Source organism: Netta rufina, assembly GCF_964035555.1.
Source record: "Netta rufina genome assembly, chromosome: 7".
Classification (NCBI taxonomy): Eukaryota; Metazoa; Chordata; class Aves; order Anseriformes; family Anatidae; genus Netta; species Netta rufina.
Window position 1 is genome coordinate 1,336,150 of NC_140130.1, and position 14,455 is coordinate 1,350,604.

Sequence of the window (14,455 nt, forward strand, 5' to 3'; positions counted from 1 at the left end):
CAGGCATCCATGTATGTTTATAGTATTAAATTCCTCCTAAGACTCCAGAGTCAGCTGCTGTGTAAATGAGATAGTGTTACACACCACTGCATGGAATATCATTTCCTTCACGTTCATCAGAAAGCACTTAAAAAAATAAGTTCTCGTTTCAGAGGCAGAATTTCTAATGATAATTAACTCAAGACATACTGTGGTATCCAGAGGGAAAAGAGATTTGGAGGCATTTTCATTTAAAAGAGATACCTTCTTATTACCTCTTGCGAAATTTTTCAGATGACAACCCTCATTAATGTGGAAATTCAGCAACTGAAATTCTCTTACTGATTCCAAAGGACTTAATGACAGAACGTAGATGGGGGAAAAAAGTTCTAATGTTAATTTTCTTTAGGATAGAAGTCTTTACAGTCCTAATCACCTAAATAAATAACTGCGCCCTTCCTCCTGGCAGTGGTAGCGCGATCCTGTGCATTTAAAGGGCCACATTTCAATACTAAGGAAGCGGTAGCATGTGCTGCTGATGCACCCAAATCATGAGTAGTAGTGCAGACTCCAGCTAGCAGAAATGAACCTCCGTTTTCCCTGGAGCTGTACTTCTGTTATGGTCGGGGCATCCTAGCAGTCTTTTGATTTTGTGGGAAGTAGCAAAAGCATAGAAAGAGCTGCAGATAAGAATATTAAGCCTTATTTGTCCAGATTGAAGATAAGAATATTAAACAGTATTTATCTGGATGTAGATGACCTGGAGTGGCCCAAAGGTGGGAGAAAACAGAGGGGAATTAGACTTCAGAAATAAGGAAACAAAAAAAATACAACTTGAGACAGAGAAAGGGTTTTCAGACCAGAAAGAAACAGCAATTTTGATGATAAAAGATCAGGTCTCACGAAATATTGAAGACAGAAGTAACAGAAATAGGCCTGCTGTTTTCCCCTGAAGTGGTGCAGCTCCCCAGTTTGCAGTTGCTTCAGGTCACTTTTAATTCCTTATGCTAACGCAGGGGCATCCTCTGCCTCGATGGATAGAGCAGAGCGTCGCAGGGGAGACACGGCTGCGATCTCTACAATCTTACACCTGAGGCCAAGTACAGGCACTTAGCTAAACGTATAGTTTGCATATTCAGTGAATGAATTAAAATGTATGTATCAGATAGAAGCACAATAGCCCTCAGATCTATTTTCTGCTCCGACACTTACGGCTACATGTAAATCTCCTTGTCTGTTAGTCACTGAAGAAACAGGTGCTGGTACAGTCTTCTGTGCCATTTCATGAGTCATGGAAGTCTATTGTCATTTTAAAAGCAGAACGTAGCTGGCAATTTTAATACATCAGTGCCCAAGGTTACTGGCTTTCTAAAAAAAAAAGCTTAAGCAAGGATCTGCAGTCCTGTGATACTCCTAGCTCTGAGCTACTCCTCCAGGTGCACGCTGTAGATTCAGTACCAGCTTGGGGAAATCTGTATGTGAAATACCATTTAAATGAATGCATTCGATACACTTATTTGCTGTAAGCTCAAGATGGATCTGCAGGCATTTACCATCCTCAGAAGCTTTTGACTTAAGCACAGTGAATCTACAGAATTATTGCTTAAATAAATGTGGTTCCATAAATAAATTTTAAACATTGAAATTTTGGTTAAGGGCATACTGGGAAACATTATCATTTTGCCTGCAGCCCCAACAGTGTAAATCACCAAGACATACTACACATTTAATAGTAATACAGGTATAAAAGATGAATTATGAGTTAGATTATCTTTCTCACATCAGTGCCTTATTGCTTTGCAAAACTCAAACTGCTTTACTAGCATTCAGTGTCTGTTATTTCCATTACCTACTGTTAGATAGCTTCAAGAAAAACAGGCTACAGAGTCAGTAGTATCTCTCCCTTTACCGGAGGAGCAAGATGAAGACTGACACATGATGCAACCACCATGGTGGCTTTTTGAGTGGCCTGAAATTTTTCTTATGGTTGCTCCTGAAATTCGATGCATGGGCAATATACTCAACACCATTTACAAGTTAATTCCCTTCACCTTGAAAAATATTTTGTGGAAAATCATATCCTTCATCAAATTTAACTGATAGTAGAACTGAAATGTGTGCTTTGGCACACATTTAAAATATTGTTTTATTTTACAAACATGTTCCTCTTTCTAATGTTGTCCAACTGTCCTTAAAATCTGCTTCCTACATGTTTTTCACATTTTTATGTCTTGTCAGTAAGTAAAAATACAATTACAAGTTCGATGTTAAAATGAACATATCTCATTTAGAAGAAATGACATATGTATTTATGGCTTCATCATCAATCAGCACCTTTGTTTTTAAAATAGATATCAAGTTAACTTTGCATGGCATAACCATTTCAAAACCAAGTACAAACTATAAACTACAGCATGATGCTTCTTTCTCAGATGGACACTAAGATTTTCTTCCCAAACCTGATGGATGCCATGCTTCCTCCTCCCCATCCCTGGAAGACCTTGCCTATAGCATCACCCTCAGTAGGACGGTTTCTAACCTGATTCATAAGTAGTTTTGTTTTACTTTCAAGCAAAGATAAATAGCTGCAAAGAAAGCTTCATCGAATTAGGCTTACATTCCTCTGAAACGTCCTGCAGAATGACCACTTGCTACAGTGGTCCATTTTCCCTCACAGAATACCTAGTGTTAGGGATATGATGTTGCCCTTTTGAAATAATTATGGAATTAATACTTTGGTTTAGTCTGTGGCTTGGGATGGGTCTTAACTGGGGAAAAAGAAAAAAAATTTAAAAAAAGTACTTAATCTCTTAGTACTATAAAGATCATAAAAACCACTCAGCTGCCTGCTTTCTTCCCCAAGTTGTTGCACAAAAGTACGTTGAGAGCAGTTTCCAGACACACTGAGACTAAAGGCATCTACAGCTGATGGCAAACAACAAGTCTAACAATAAAAGTTATTGTGAAAAACAAAACAAAACAAAACAAAACAAACAACAAGCAAACAAAAAGAATACAAATATATGGATAGATTATTTCAGATCTTTGCATGGCTAATCACAGAATCACAGAATTGTAGGAGTTGGAAGGGACCTTGAGAGGTCATTGGGTCCAACCCCTAAGTAATAATTTTTGGGATCCAACCCCCAAATAACAATTCCGTGGCAGATGATTTGGGCCTTTTACAAGTTTAGAAAGCTATGATGATAAAGGTATCAGATTAAGAAAGCTGAAAACCAAATCCTTCATTTTTACACAATTTAGAAACACCCGCAAAGAAAATTATTGCCTTGCCAAATTATGTCTTCTCTAAGCTAAGAGATCTTCTTCAGGGGAGAAGACACGTCTAATTAGTCTATGGCCTTTTTAACCAAAACTACTAACATTCTGCTTTATAGAATAAAGAGCACATGGTCACAAGACAGAAATATTAATACCCGCTGGGAATACCAGCTTTCACTGGAAGTTTGACCACTGAGGACTGGACTACGATCATCAAATTTACTCTGTTGCTCTTTTAATAGTCATCGGACCATAATGTCTGTCAGAAATAATACATCTTTTCACTGAGACGTGACCCAGTTGATGACTGCGAATTGAATCTCGCTATATTCCCTTTACTACTCCTTTGAGATATAGATCTTATTATCCATTATCTCTTTTTAGAGATGTAATTTCTTATAAAATTTACTCAGTCAAAAGCTAATAATATGTTTCAAGTGCTATATTAGATGGTCTTTTGTCACTGCCAGCAGGGAATGAAGTTAACACTAAAAGTTCATCAATGTGTATGGTAAACAGAAAGAATAGAAACTGATTAGTAAGAGTGTTTTTTATATTTGGTCTGCAAGACTGGGTTCTGTAAAATGATACATACAAGTCAGAATACATTTCCATATCAAAATGCAGGCAACAGCAGGAGGCTGTATTTTGATTAGTGTAGTAAATTGTGTATTTGCCAGCTTACAAATAGACGGGGGGAAGAGGGAGAGTGAGAATATACTTAAGATCTTCTGTCTTTTTTTCTTATTGTGGGAAAAAAAATATCATTATTGCAGGTCTGATGCTTTCCTGTTTGTACCTAAGTTTAAGTAGATAAACTAGATCTGTAGTAGATAAACTAGTTTGCTTATTTTTATCATTCATTCTCCTGCCTTGATTTTTACATCTATTTATATATCATATATATTTATTTATATATCTTGCCAACTTACTCTTGGAGGGAGGAATTCAAGCACTCATTTCATTCACATTGGCTACTCTGAGACTTGGCAAGTGTACCCCACTGCTGAGCCATTTCAGTCATTGCTTTTAACTGCTTTACAGCCCATCAGCTTAAGGGGATATTGAGACAGAGCAAGTCGTGTCTTGCTAAAGCAAATTTTTTGTTTTGTTTTGTTTTTTAAGTAGAAGATGAGAGGAGAAAAATAAAGCAGAGAAGGAAAGCAGAAAAGTCTTCTCAGGTTTTGTTTGCTGGTCAAGATGGCAGTCTCGATATTCCTTATCTCTGGCTTTTCTCATCAGTGCATGTCCCTGGATCAGGCCCAGAAACGATGCAGTTATGAGCAGGGTGTGGGGGGGAAGCAGGTGGACTTCTCTAAATCCCAGGGATACTAAGGATGGCAAACATGACAGAAAAATTCCTTCCACCCTCCCAGCTCTCCTCCACAGCCGCTTCCCACACTTTTTAATGACTTCAGAAAAGATGTGGAGCAGAGTCATCCCCCCGGCACCCCGTCTGCTAGTTGGCTCTAATTCCCGACACATCAATTATGATCCATTAATTTCTGTTTCCATTCTTCCCTTGTTTACCAGACATGATGTCAAGCCAGTCCTTGGGTTTTATCGGTCGATGTTTTTGTTTTCATTAGTTCGGTAAGCCACTCTCTCCATTGTTTCCCTTAGCATCCATTGTTATAGGCAAATAGGACATTTTGTAAAACGCCTCTCACCCAAATACCCAGTTTACAGCTTGCTTTGGCCCAATAAGACCCCAGTAATTACAAGAGAAAATCTAGTAGGTGAGTGTCTCCTAAGAACCCATCATCTTCTTGCTCTATTTAAACGGGAAGCTAATGCCATTACCAATTCAAATTGTCCTGCCCTCTAGACCTGTAATAACATTTAAGTAAGGCAAGTACTATGTGCTGTGTTCACTTTGACAGCTGTGTCACTCCTGAGTGCTCTCGGTACCAAGAGTATTTCCACAAGGGCAGCACTATTTTATTCATCCTCTGTGTGCAGCGTGACAAGTCATTCTTCCTCTCCATGTAATGCACTAATTAAAAAATAAACATGTAGTATGACAAGTCGTGTTCAAAAATCTCTGAAGGACAGACCTGCAGACAGCGAATCTGCTGATACTTTGTGCCCTCAACAATGACTTATTCCTATTCTCTTAAATTACACTCTACTGGCTGATCAGTCCATAAAGCAAATGGACAGCTGCAGTAGAGAGCAGGCATTTTAATAGTAGAGTGCTGTAGACGTGGCTGACTGCCAAAGAACACATTGTTAAAGCAAGCAGCATAAAATGAAAAATTAAGATATTGGCACCAAGACCTGCTGGTAAGAGCTGAGGGTCAGTAAAGGACACAGCAATAATCTAAAAGATTTCTTCCACTAGATTAAATTTAGGACAGGCAAAGCAGCCTTGCTTTGGAGAAGCGTTCTGCAGTGCTGGGAACTGTGGCGTGTCTCAAAACACACATAAAAGATGCTGTCGGCTGCCCTGGCTGCTACAGATCCTGTTCTTGGCCTATTAGTGATGTGGTACAATCCTTCTTTATAGCCCAGCCACAGCTGGACACAACGCCACCCAGATCTGTTCTGAAATGCACTCTATATCTATGTATATTTTAATATATGTGTTGTCTTTCAGACTTCTTGTTTTGTTTATTTGAAAAACATCAACAATTTCTTGGAATTGCCTTTTGCTTCAGATGCAGAATAACAGCAGCAAGGCGAGAGAATGTGCAGATGCTCCTTCCTCAGTAGCCACCACAGTTACTGCCAGTTAATACCCAGTGCACGTGAAACCAGGCCTGAGAAGTGCTGTAGTGAAATGGCTGTGCGCTCATTATTCAGGAAAACCCAAACATATGACTCCCTTCATAGGGGTACGTATATTGTGCTCCATTCTTTAGTTATATCATCATGTACTGTACTCAAATAGCATCGTGGGTTTTTTTTATGGCTGTCTATACAATGACTACAGTATCGTCTGTGATGTGTCCTCATTCCTCTCGGTAATTCTATTGTCACTGTGATCCATGGGCTCTTTATTCACTCCGACTTCTTTATGCGAGTTGTATTTTACTCCACAGATGCATGTAGTTTGTCAGCATCTGTATACCATCCCATTTAGTTCTGTGCCTAAGAATACATCCTTCCTTTGGGAGAATTTAAAGCTGAAGCAATTAAACACACAGCTACAAATTGAGATGGTCAGAATCTTCAACGTCTTACAGGGCCTGTGGCTTCATATTACAGTATAATCCTAAATCCCTTTTGGTTTTTTGTGTGCACTCCATCTAGGACTGTTCCCAGTGGGTCCTGGAGAGCACAGCTATGAATTAGAAGTCTCCTGGACCTGTGATTTTTTACTAACAACAGGCAATCGTAGCTGCAGTTTTCATTATTTGGAAACATTTAGCCAAAGCCAAAGGTACAAAATACAGCCTGCATACGTGTGCCAGAAAATCTTCTCAGGTCAACGCGGTGAGAATTTCTCTCTCAAAGCAGAGCAGCTCTAAAATTTCTAAGATGAATGATAAAGAACGTCCTTTTCTAAATTTCTATTATAGGGCAGAAGCATTACTAAGACTTCTGGTGATTTACAAAGGTTATAGGGATCAAGTCTGAGAATCTTCAGCACGTTGTTCATTGTTCATTCACGTTAGCTGAGCATAGCTCTGCTCTCCCTACACTGCACTGGAAAGCAGGCACTGTGTCTGCAATTTTTGACAAGGACAGAGCCAACCCTGCCCTGCGAGGTGCTGAGAAGAGGGAGAGGAAAGCGGAGAGCTGCTCAACCACAAGACAGCAAACACCTCACCAGATGTGGGAGCTTTTCTGCCACATCCACCCGTGCTCACGTGGAGGAAGGGGAGGCGTACACATCCCTGAATTTCTTTTCTCTTCACACCACCTAGTGAAGGATATACCTCTCAGGGCAGATTTCAATCGCTATAGCATCGGACAGCCTTACACCTTATGGTTAGGACTGAATGTAAGGTTCTTGTCTGACCTTGCTTCTGGATATTTTTTGACATCCTAAACAACTGTGGTGAATCATACTGCTTTCAGACATTTTGGATTAGCAAATTATACAGAAGAGCTTGGGAAACTTCACTGATTTCTTTTCAACAGCTTAATACAACCACTGAAAAAATAAAAAATCAGCTTTTTTCACATCACACGCCTTAGCAATAAAGCATGTGACATTTGTACCATCATCTAATTTCTCTAATGAAAATCATCTCAACAGGGTGTGAAATGAAAGCTCGTAGATTCATTCTCCTAAGCGTCTGCCATGCACGCTTCAGCGTGGATAACCTATCCTGGGTCTGACACCCTAATCAAAAGATGCGAGCCTCTAAGACACACCACCAGACGTAGATGTTCTATAACGGCATCCATATGGATTTTTTTGACTTAGCCATACTGACCCTAATTGATTGTGACTGTCCACTCACTTTATTTTACAGCAGAGAGCCTGGGTCAATTTCTCATTAGAAAATTGAATTGCATTTGCATTATGTTAATCCGGGGTGAAGAAACAGGCTGAGTATAAGGAAAGGTTAAAATCTGGCAGAGAGAAATCAATCAGAGTCTGCTGACGCATTATTTCATTGTCTCACACTGTACCAATCAGGGCTGATACAAACACAGGTAGTCAGATCACTCCCATTTTAAGCAGCATTATGAAAAGGAGTTGGAAAGTGGGACAACTTAGCAGCTTAATATCACTCTAACACAGTGCAGAGACTAATCTCTAATATCTTTATCCTGGACTCCTTTTCTGGGTTCCCTGCAAACACCTTTTCCCTCTCAGCAGCTCCGTCTCAGCATGGGAAGATCTAGGTCCCGAGCGATTGAGGTCAGTGGGGCAGCCAGACCCGGGGACACAACCACAAGGCTGCAGCCCGCAGGAATGTGAGCTAGGAGCTGACAAAACCCCAGCCGCTGGCTGCCCCCACCGGGCTCGGGAGGCGAGCCAGACAGCCCCCCAGCCGGGCCAGCCATCCGTACGGCTGCCCCAGGGCCCACAGCTGAACCGAGTCCCTCACTGATGCTCAGTGTCTCGGTGCTCAGGAGACAGCACCGCCTGCCACGAGCATCTCTCAGCAGAAAAACACCGCTGCTGGTCGTTAGGCGAGTGCATTGAAAATGCTACAACAGCAGATTCTTTTCTGAGCACTGCATGGGACAGGCCAGCCTAATCAGGGGCTGTGAAGGCTACGATTGAAAGTTATTATGAATCCTCTTTATCCTAATACCTCCTACATATTATTGCTGATAAAGCTGAGCTAATAATAAGGAAGTCAGTTTTAAGGAGACAGAAAAAACACCACTGACATAGGCATAATTTAGCAAAGGTGAAGCCAAATATAACAGTAATAATGATGAGTGCAATAAAGAATATCAACTTATTGCATCTTCTAATGATGAGACTCATAGTAAATAACGTAGTATACATGTACATACATAGTATGTTAACGGTTAAAGTAATACCAAGGCTTGCTTATTTAGTTCCTCAGCCTTCTGAAATCCTCTCTTAAATTTTAAGGCTTCAGTGACATCTGCTGTTGAAGACGTGTTTAATTAATTAGTTGCAATTTAACAGATACTCCCTCTGAGTGAACACTTCTTCCACAGAGTTGGTGGTATTCAATTCTGTTAGCAAAGTGCCCTGCCAGCATGGAAGTCTTTTAACGTGATCAGAAGACCTCCAAGACAGCTCTTCTGCTGTTCTAGTCATCAACAAGCTGTTAAATCACTCTTGTTTTCTAAAGCAACAGAAATTTTCTGTCTTGCTCCTGCGCTCCCTCCCAGATTTTAGAAATTCAGCACTGTGCATAAACACAAAGTGTTTACCTGCCAAGAAAGCTCTTCCTGATGTGTTCAAATCCATTGGAACGTCAAGACGGAGCTTGCGATCGAAACGGATGACAAAATGTTCTGTGTAAAACGATCCCCAAAATTAGTCAATTAATGCTTCTGTGGCCTCACAGTAGCCTTTAGGGAGGACTAGCAGAACCGAGCACGAGATCAGCCTCCATTCCATGTGTGAGCTTAATGATCCTGAGAGGAGAACAGAAAGGCCAACAGGCTCCTGTCATGCTCCATCCGAGCAGTTCAGGAAAGGCTAAAAGCCTTATTCTTCAGCTCAGGGCAAAGGCAGAATTCAGCACTAAAAGCGCTCAGTTGACACCACCAGTGATGCGATATGGTGATTACGATCCTGGATGAAAGGCGTTGTGTCAACGTAACACTGTATTAACAAGATGCAGTCAAGCAGCACGCTGAATACTGCTGTTGCACTGCTCACCCTGAACAAAAACCCTTTTCACATGAAAATTAATGGTCCACGCTTCCACGGTCCAGTGAAGATAAGGCTGCAAAGTTGGGGTCCACAGTTTTGCATCCTGGTTCTCCTACAAAACTGCTGTATGAACTCCAGCAGCCACAAAGTCAAATTTTCAAAAGCATCCTGCATTTCTGTATGATCAACTACTGACACTTTTTGTCGTTGTTTTGGTTTGTTTGTTGTCAGAAGCACCCAGTACACTCACAGCAATCATGGAAGTGACTGGAGCATGCATTTCGCACCCAAGGAGCCCTAGACCAAGGTCCACCAAGCTGGTTGCCCAGAATGGAGGCATTTAGCAAAAAAAAAAAAAAAAAAAAAGTGTCTTTTGGAAATAAAAACTGATTTACTTGCAGATACAGAGAAAAGATACAGAACTGTGAAGTATTTATATTTTAATATTTGAAGCCCATAGCAGGCAATTACTTTTTAACTTTATTTCATTAAAACACAACCTGTGAGAAGCCAGAGGTGAGGGACTGAAGTAAAGAAGCCTTGGGGAATGGCCCATCCAATTTACAGTCCCCCGCATCCAATGGACTTTAAACAGTTACCAAATGATTGTATTATTTATTTCTAATCTTTTTAAAACTTTGCCTGTGATCAAAACATCTTGTCTTGAGCGTTTTGACCTTGGGTACGGCTGTAGTAAACAGAACCAGTCCAATTTAATATTTTTGCTCACTTGAAGGGCTCCAGATCCAACTTTAGCAACTGTTTTCAGATTCTTAAGAGTTTCTGTACAGCTGCCTGAGCAGGGAAGGGCCCAAGGGAGTGAAAAATAATTGGCTGAGGAAGAGAGACTCCTCTCTACCAAAAAGAGGTAAGTGCCAGCAATACAAACTTTTAAAGAGCTAAATTAAGTAGCACAAAATCAAAACTCAGTTGTAGCTAATCCTTTCAGGGGTAAATTGTTGCATAGTGTAGAACTACGAAAGAAAAACAAGAAAAGCGAATTATCTGTCTTTCCAAAATGCATTTACAATGTACTTTGCAGTTAGATACATTACGCATACTTATATATTATTGAATTTTAAAGCTTTTATTTTTATAAGACTTTCTTGCCCTTATTTATCAACTTAAAAAAAAAAAAAAAGCTGCTTTAATATGGAGAGTTTATTCCAAGGTTATTTCCCTGTTTTTGGAACACAGAAGTGTTGTACCAGTGAGGGGTTCCTTTTGCACAGAATAAGCAAATATTGAGCTATACACATTTTGGATGTTTTCAGCTGATAAATGGAGTATGGTTTGTACTTTTATTTATTTGTATTTCTTTTAGATTACTGAGAAATAAAAAAGCACAAATTAGGAAACTGTTATATTTAACCAATTTAAACATGATAGTCTTTTACTAACTTGTGAAGTCAGATTAGGAACAGCTAAATAAAGTTTAATATTCTGGTAAGTCATACGATACGTTACCTGAACAGTTCTCTTCCACATTTAGACCTTATGACTAAGACTTCCTTATCTGATTTCTTTATTTTCCAACACAAGTGGAATATGGGTAATACCTACCTTTTTAAGTAGTTTTCAGGAGAAATACAACTAGAAATTGTATTTTTATTTGCAATACAGAGCTTGTATTTTGCACAGGCCCTCACTGCACAGTTGCAATGCAAACACAATACTCAGCAATCCAAACTCGTATTGCAAGCAAGACCTGAACGGATAAATGAAAAGCTGCACAGTGCAGCCACAGTAAGAATCACCCCCTGCCCCAGCAACTTTTCAAAGCCGTGCTCATGTTCTGGCAAAGCTCCTGCACCAGCCCCACTTTCCGTAGGTGTGCCTCACTTCCTCTGCGGGTCAAGTCACACAGGGGAAGATATGTTTACACAAGAGATTGCTGCTGTGAATAAACTTCCTGCAGTCTCTCTCAAGGGATTTGTCTTCCAGTACTTGGGATGCCACGACTCCGAGAGAATGACAAGAACTAAAATAATTAGTGGGCTTTTTTGTTTTGTTGTGTTCAGGAAAAATGGCAATTAGGTTGCTATATTTACCTGGGTACAATTACGATTTTACTAATAGAATCAAAAATACTTTTTGAGCTAAGTATGTGCAAGCTCAATCATTTTTTTTTTTTGAATGTTCCAGACTAGCCCATAAATTCCTTTAAAACATATTTCAGCTTATATGAAAGCAGGGTTTTCTCTATCAAATAACATTCAGTAAATTTAAGTCAGGCTTTTGTATACATATCCTTCCTGGAATAACTTCCATTAGAAATGAATGGCTTCATCCCTAAGTGAAATATTTTAAACACAAAGGCTATGATTATCTTTAAGACCTTCACAGGTAATTGAACATTTCTATAAAAGCAAGTTAAATACTCTAAGTTCAACTTGCAAAAGGTATTGCAAGATTGTAAAATATTTTTATACTCTGTATCATCTTTTCAGGGCCCTATGGGACTGAAGTTGTGAATCCATCATTCATGACAATTCATCATCACGTCCTCTTACCTTTTAGTGTTCATGCTTCTTACATCCATCTTTCTGCTTTACCAAAGGCAGTGCAAAATGTTGAAAGTATTTCTGTTTACCTCTCTGTTCAAAGTATTTCTGTGTACCTCTCTGTTCCCTTTGTTGAGCATATGGGAAAAGAAAACAGCCATGTTGTACAAGTGCTGGGAACAGTGACAAACCTTGCTTTCAGGAGACTGCCTTGTCTTTATCTTTCACACATCCTGTAGGATGAAATTAATTCCAAAGACAATGAGAAACAGGAGAGACAGATAAAAAATTTCAGGTACTCCCTGCACAGGCCGATACCAGAGGTGAGTTTTTCTCTCCATGTGGAAGTGTCCTGCTGAAGAACAGCAGTTTCCTTGCACTGCCTGGCTTAACAGAAATCAGACATGAAAAGGAGTGCCCTCAAAATCCAGTGAGTGATGACATCTCTCACTGGGAGGCATCTGGTAAAACTGGAGCAGCACTTTTTTTATACCCATCCTTTCATTGCAAATATTCTTTTCCCTTTGATAGAAAACAAAACCAAACCCCTTATTAAGGAATTTCTCGTGATTTGTACCTAAAACTACCTTCACCTCTTTGGCTGTTACATAGCTTATAATACTTACTTCACAATTTCTAGATTGCATTTTGTCATAGTGCTGTGAAATACATTTGAAAACCTTTTATTGATGTTATATTCGATGTGATAAATTCAATTTTAGTTTCCTGCAAGCTAAATAAGAATCTTCAAAACTGTAAAAACAACGGGTAACCTGATCATTTGTTAGCTCCTTGTACTGAGATTTGCAAATGCACGGATGTCCCTAAGGTACTGCTGATGAGGAAATGGGTTTCATATTTTAATGTATAATCTCCAGCTCCCAGGCCGGACATGGGCAGTAGGTTGGCATCGTGCTGGCACCAGATCTGCCAGCATGCTAAGATTTGCCTCAACCGGAGTCAAACATTACAGTGACTTAAATATGAGTTAAAGCAATTGCACTAAGGAATCTCAACTCACTCCCATTTGCATGAAAGACCAAAGATTGAAAGAGAACAGTCCTAGAAACACCCTTGGGTGTATTTCTTGTAAAGACTGGAAGGAGCAGATGGCTTTTGGACCCTGATGCTATCAGCACTGTCTGCATGATGAAGCACTCTATCCTCACTTGTACTGATTGGGGTCAAATCAGCTCTAGCCTTTAATTCACCCTAACCACTGAGTATTTCTCCTAATTAGAAGATACGTCATTATCTATTTCTAGAGTACTGATAACCTGCTGAACTCTAATGCATCAATTCCATCTGCATTGCCGTGCATAAACTCAGCTATTTCACCGCTCAGAATCAGGAGTTCACTGCGGTGCACAAACAGGGAACCAGAAGTTTATCACAACAGCCCTGCTCCACGTATTGCAATGTAAATGGAGCAGCACTGTGATTTTCTGCAGAATTTTATCACTGAGGAGTTTGGAAGGTCATTCCCACGAGAACCTCCGATAGCCTGCAGAGCCAAACACCAAATACAAAAGCAGGAGCTCTGTTCTTCAGCTGAGAACTGATGGCCCTCCGTGAAGGACAGAGATAAAGGGCACCGAACAGATGCATTCCAGCTAAACACCGCAGTTTGAGCTCCTGGAGGAGTTTATGCATTACAGACTGAACTCTGCTGAATTTGACACCTGGTTTAGATCGGAGGCATTCAAGCACCACCCCAGCAGGTAACAGATGCGATTCTGGCAGCTACCACAAAGCTACAGGCGAGCCCTCGGAGACCTGCTGGCGTCCCGGAGCGCGGCGCGATAGTTCCCGTTACTCTCCCAAAGATGCCTTCTGGGCAGCTGAGCTGTGCGAGGCCCACGTGCCACGCTCACAAACAATTTAGAAAGTGCTGCTTATTTAAAGAGGATTTATCTCCTGATTCCAGTTCAATCTGCCACGCACAGGAATGTTTTGTAGGAGAAAGAGGACAACAGCGGTGAGATTACTAACAGTAATCAGGTTTAAAAACAGTTTTCACAGGTCTACAGTTTGGAGGGGAATAGACTTTCTATCTCTTTTTCCCATAATTGTGCTCATTCGATATTCTTTATTGCCTTGCGTTTTTCTCTTCATGCTTTTCTTCTTGGTTTCACGCCCAGCTGGCTGTTACCTCAGTAAGATGATGTGTGGAAAAAGCCTCAGGAACTAACAAAATTGATTCAAAATTGCTAGAAACAATTGCATTTAATGCTTCAGCTAAAATACGAAAGACTAAATTCACCTGGGAGGTCAGAATCTCTGCACAGTGAAGGTCTGCTTGTCTGCACTATTTTCAACTAGAAAATTAGCAGCAGCCAGCAATGACAGGGTTTTAGAGAATACGGAGACCACTGCATTTGTTTCTGCCACTCGAGCCATTGCCCCTGCATTTACCTGTATAAAC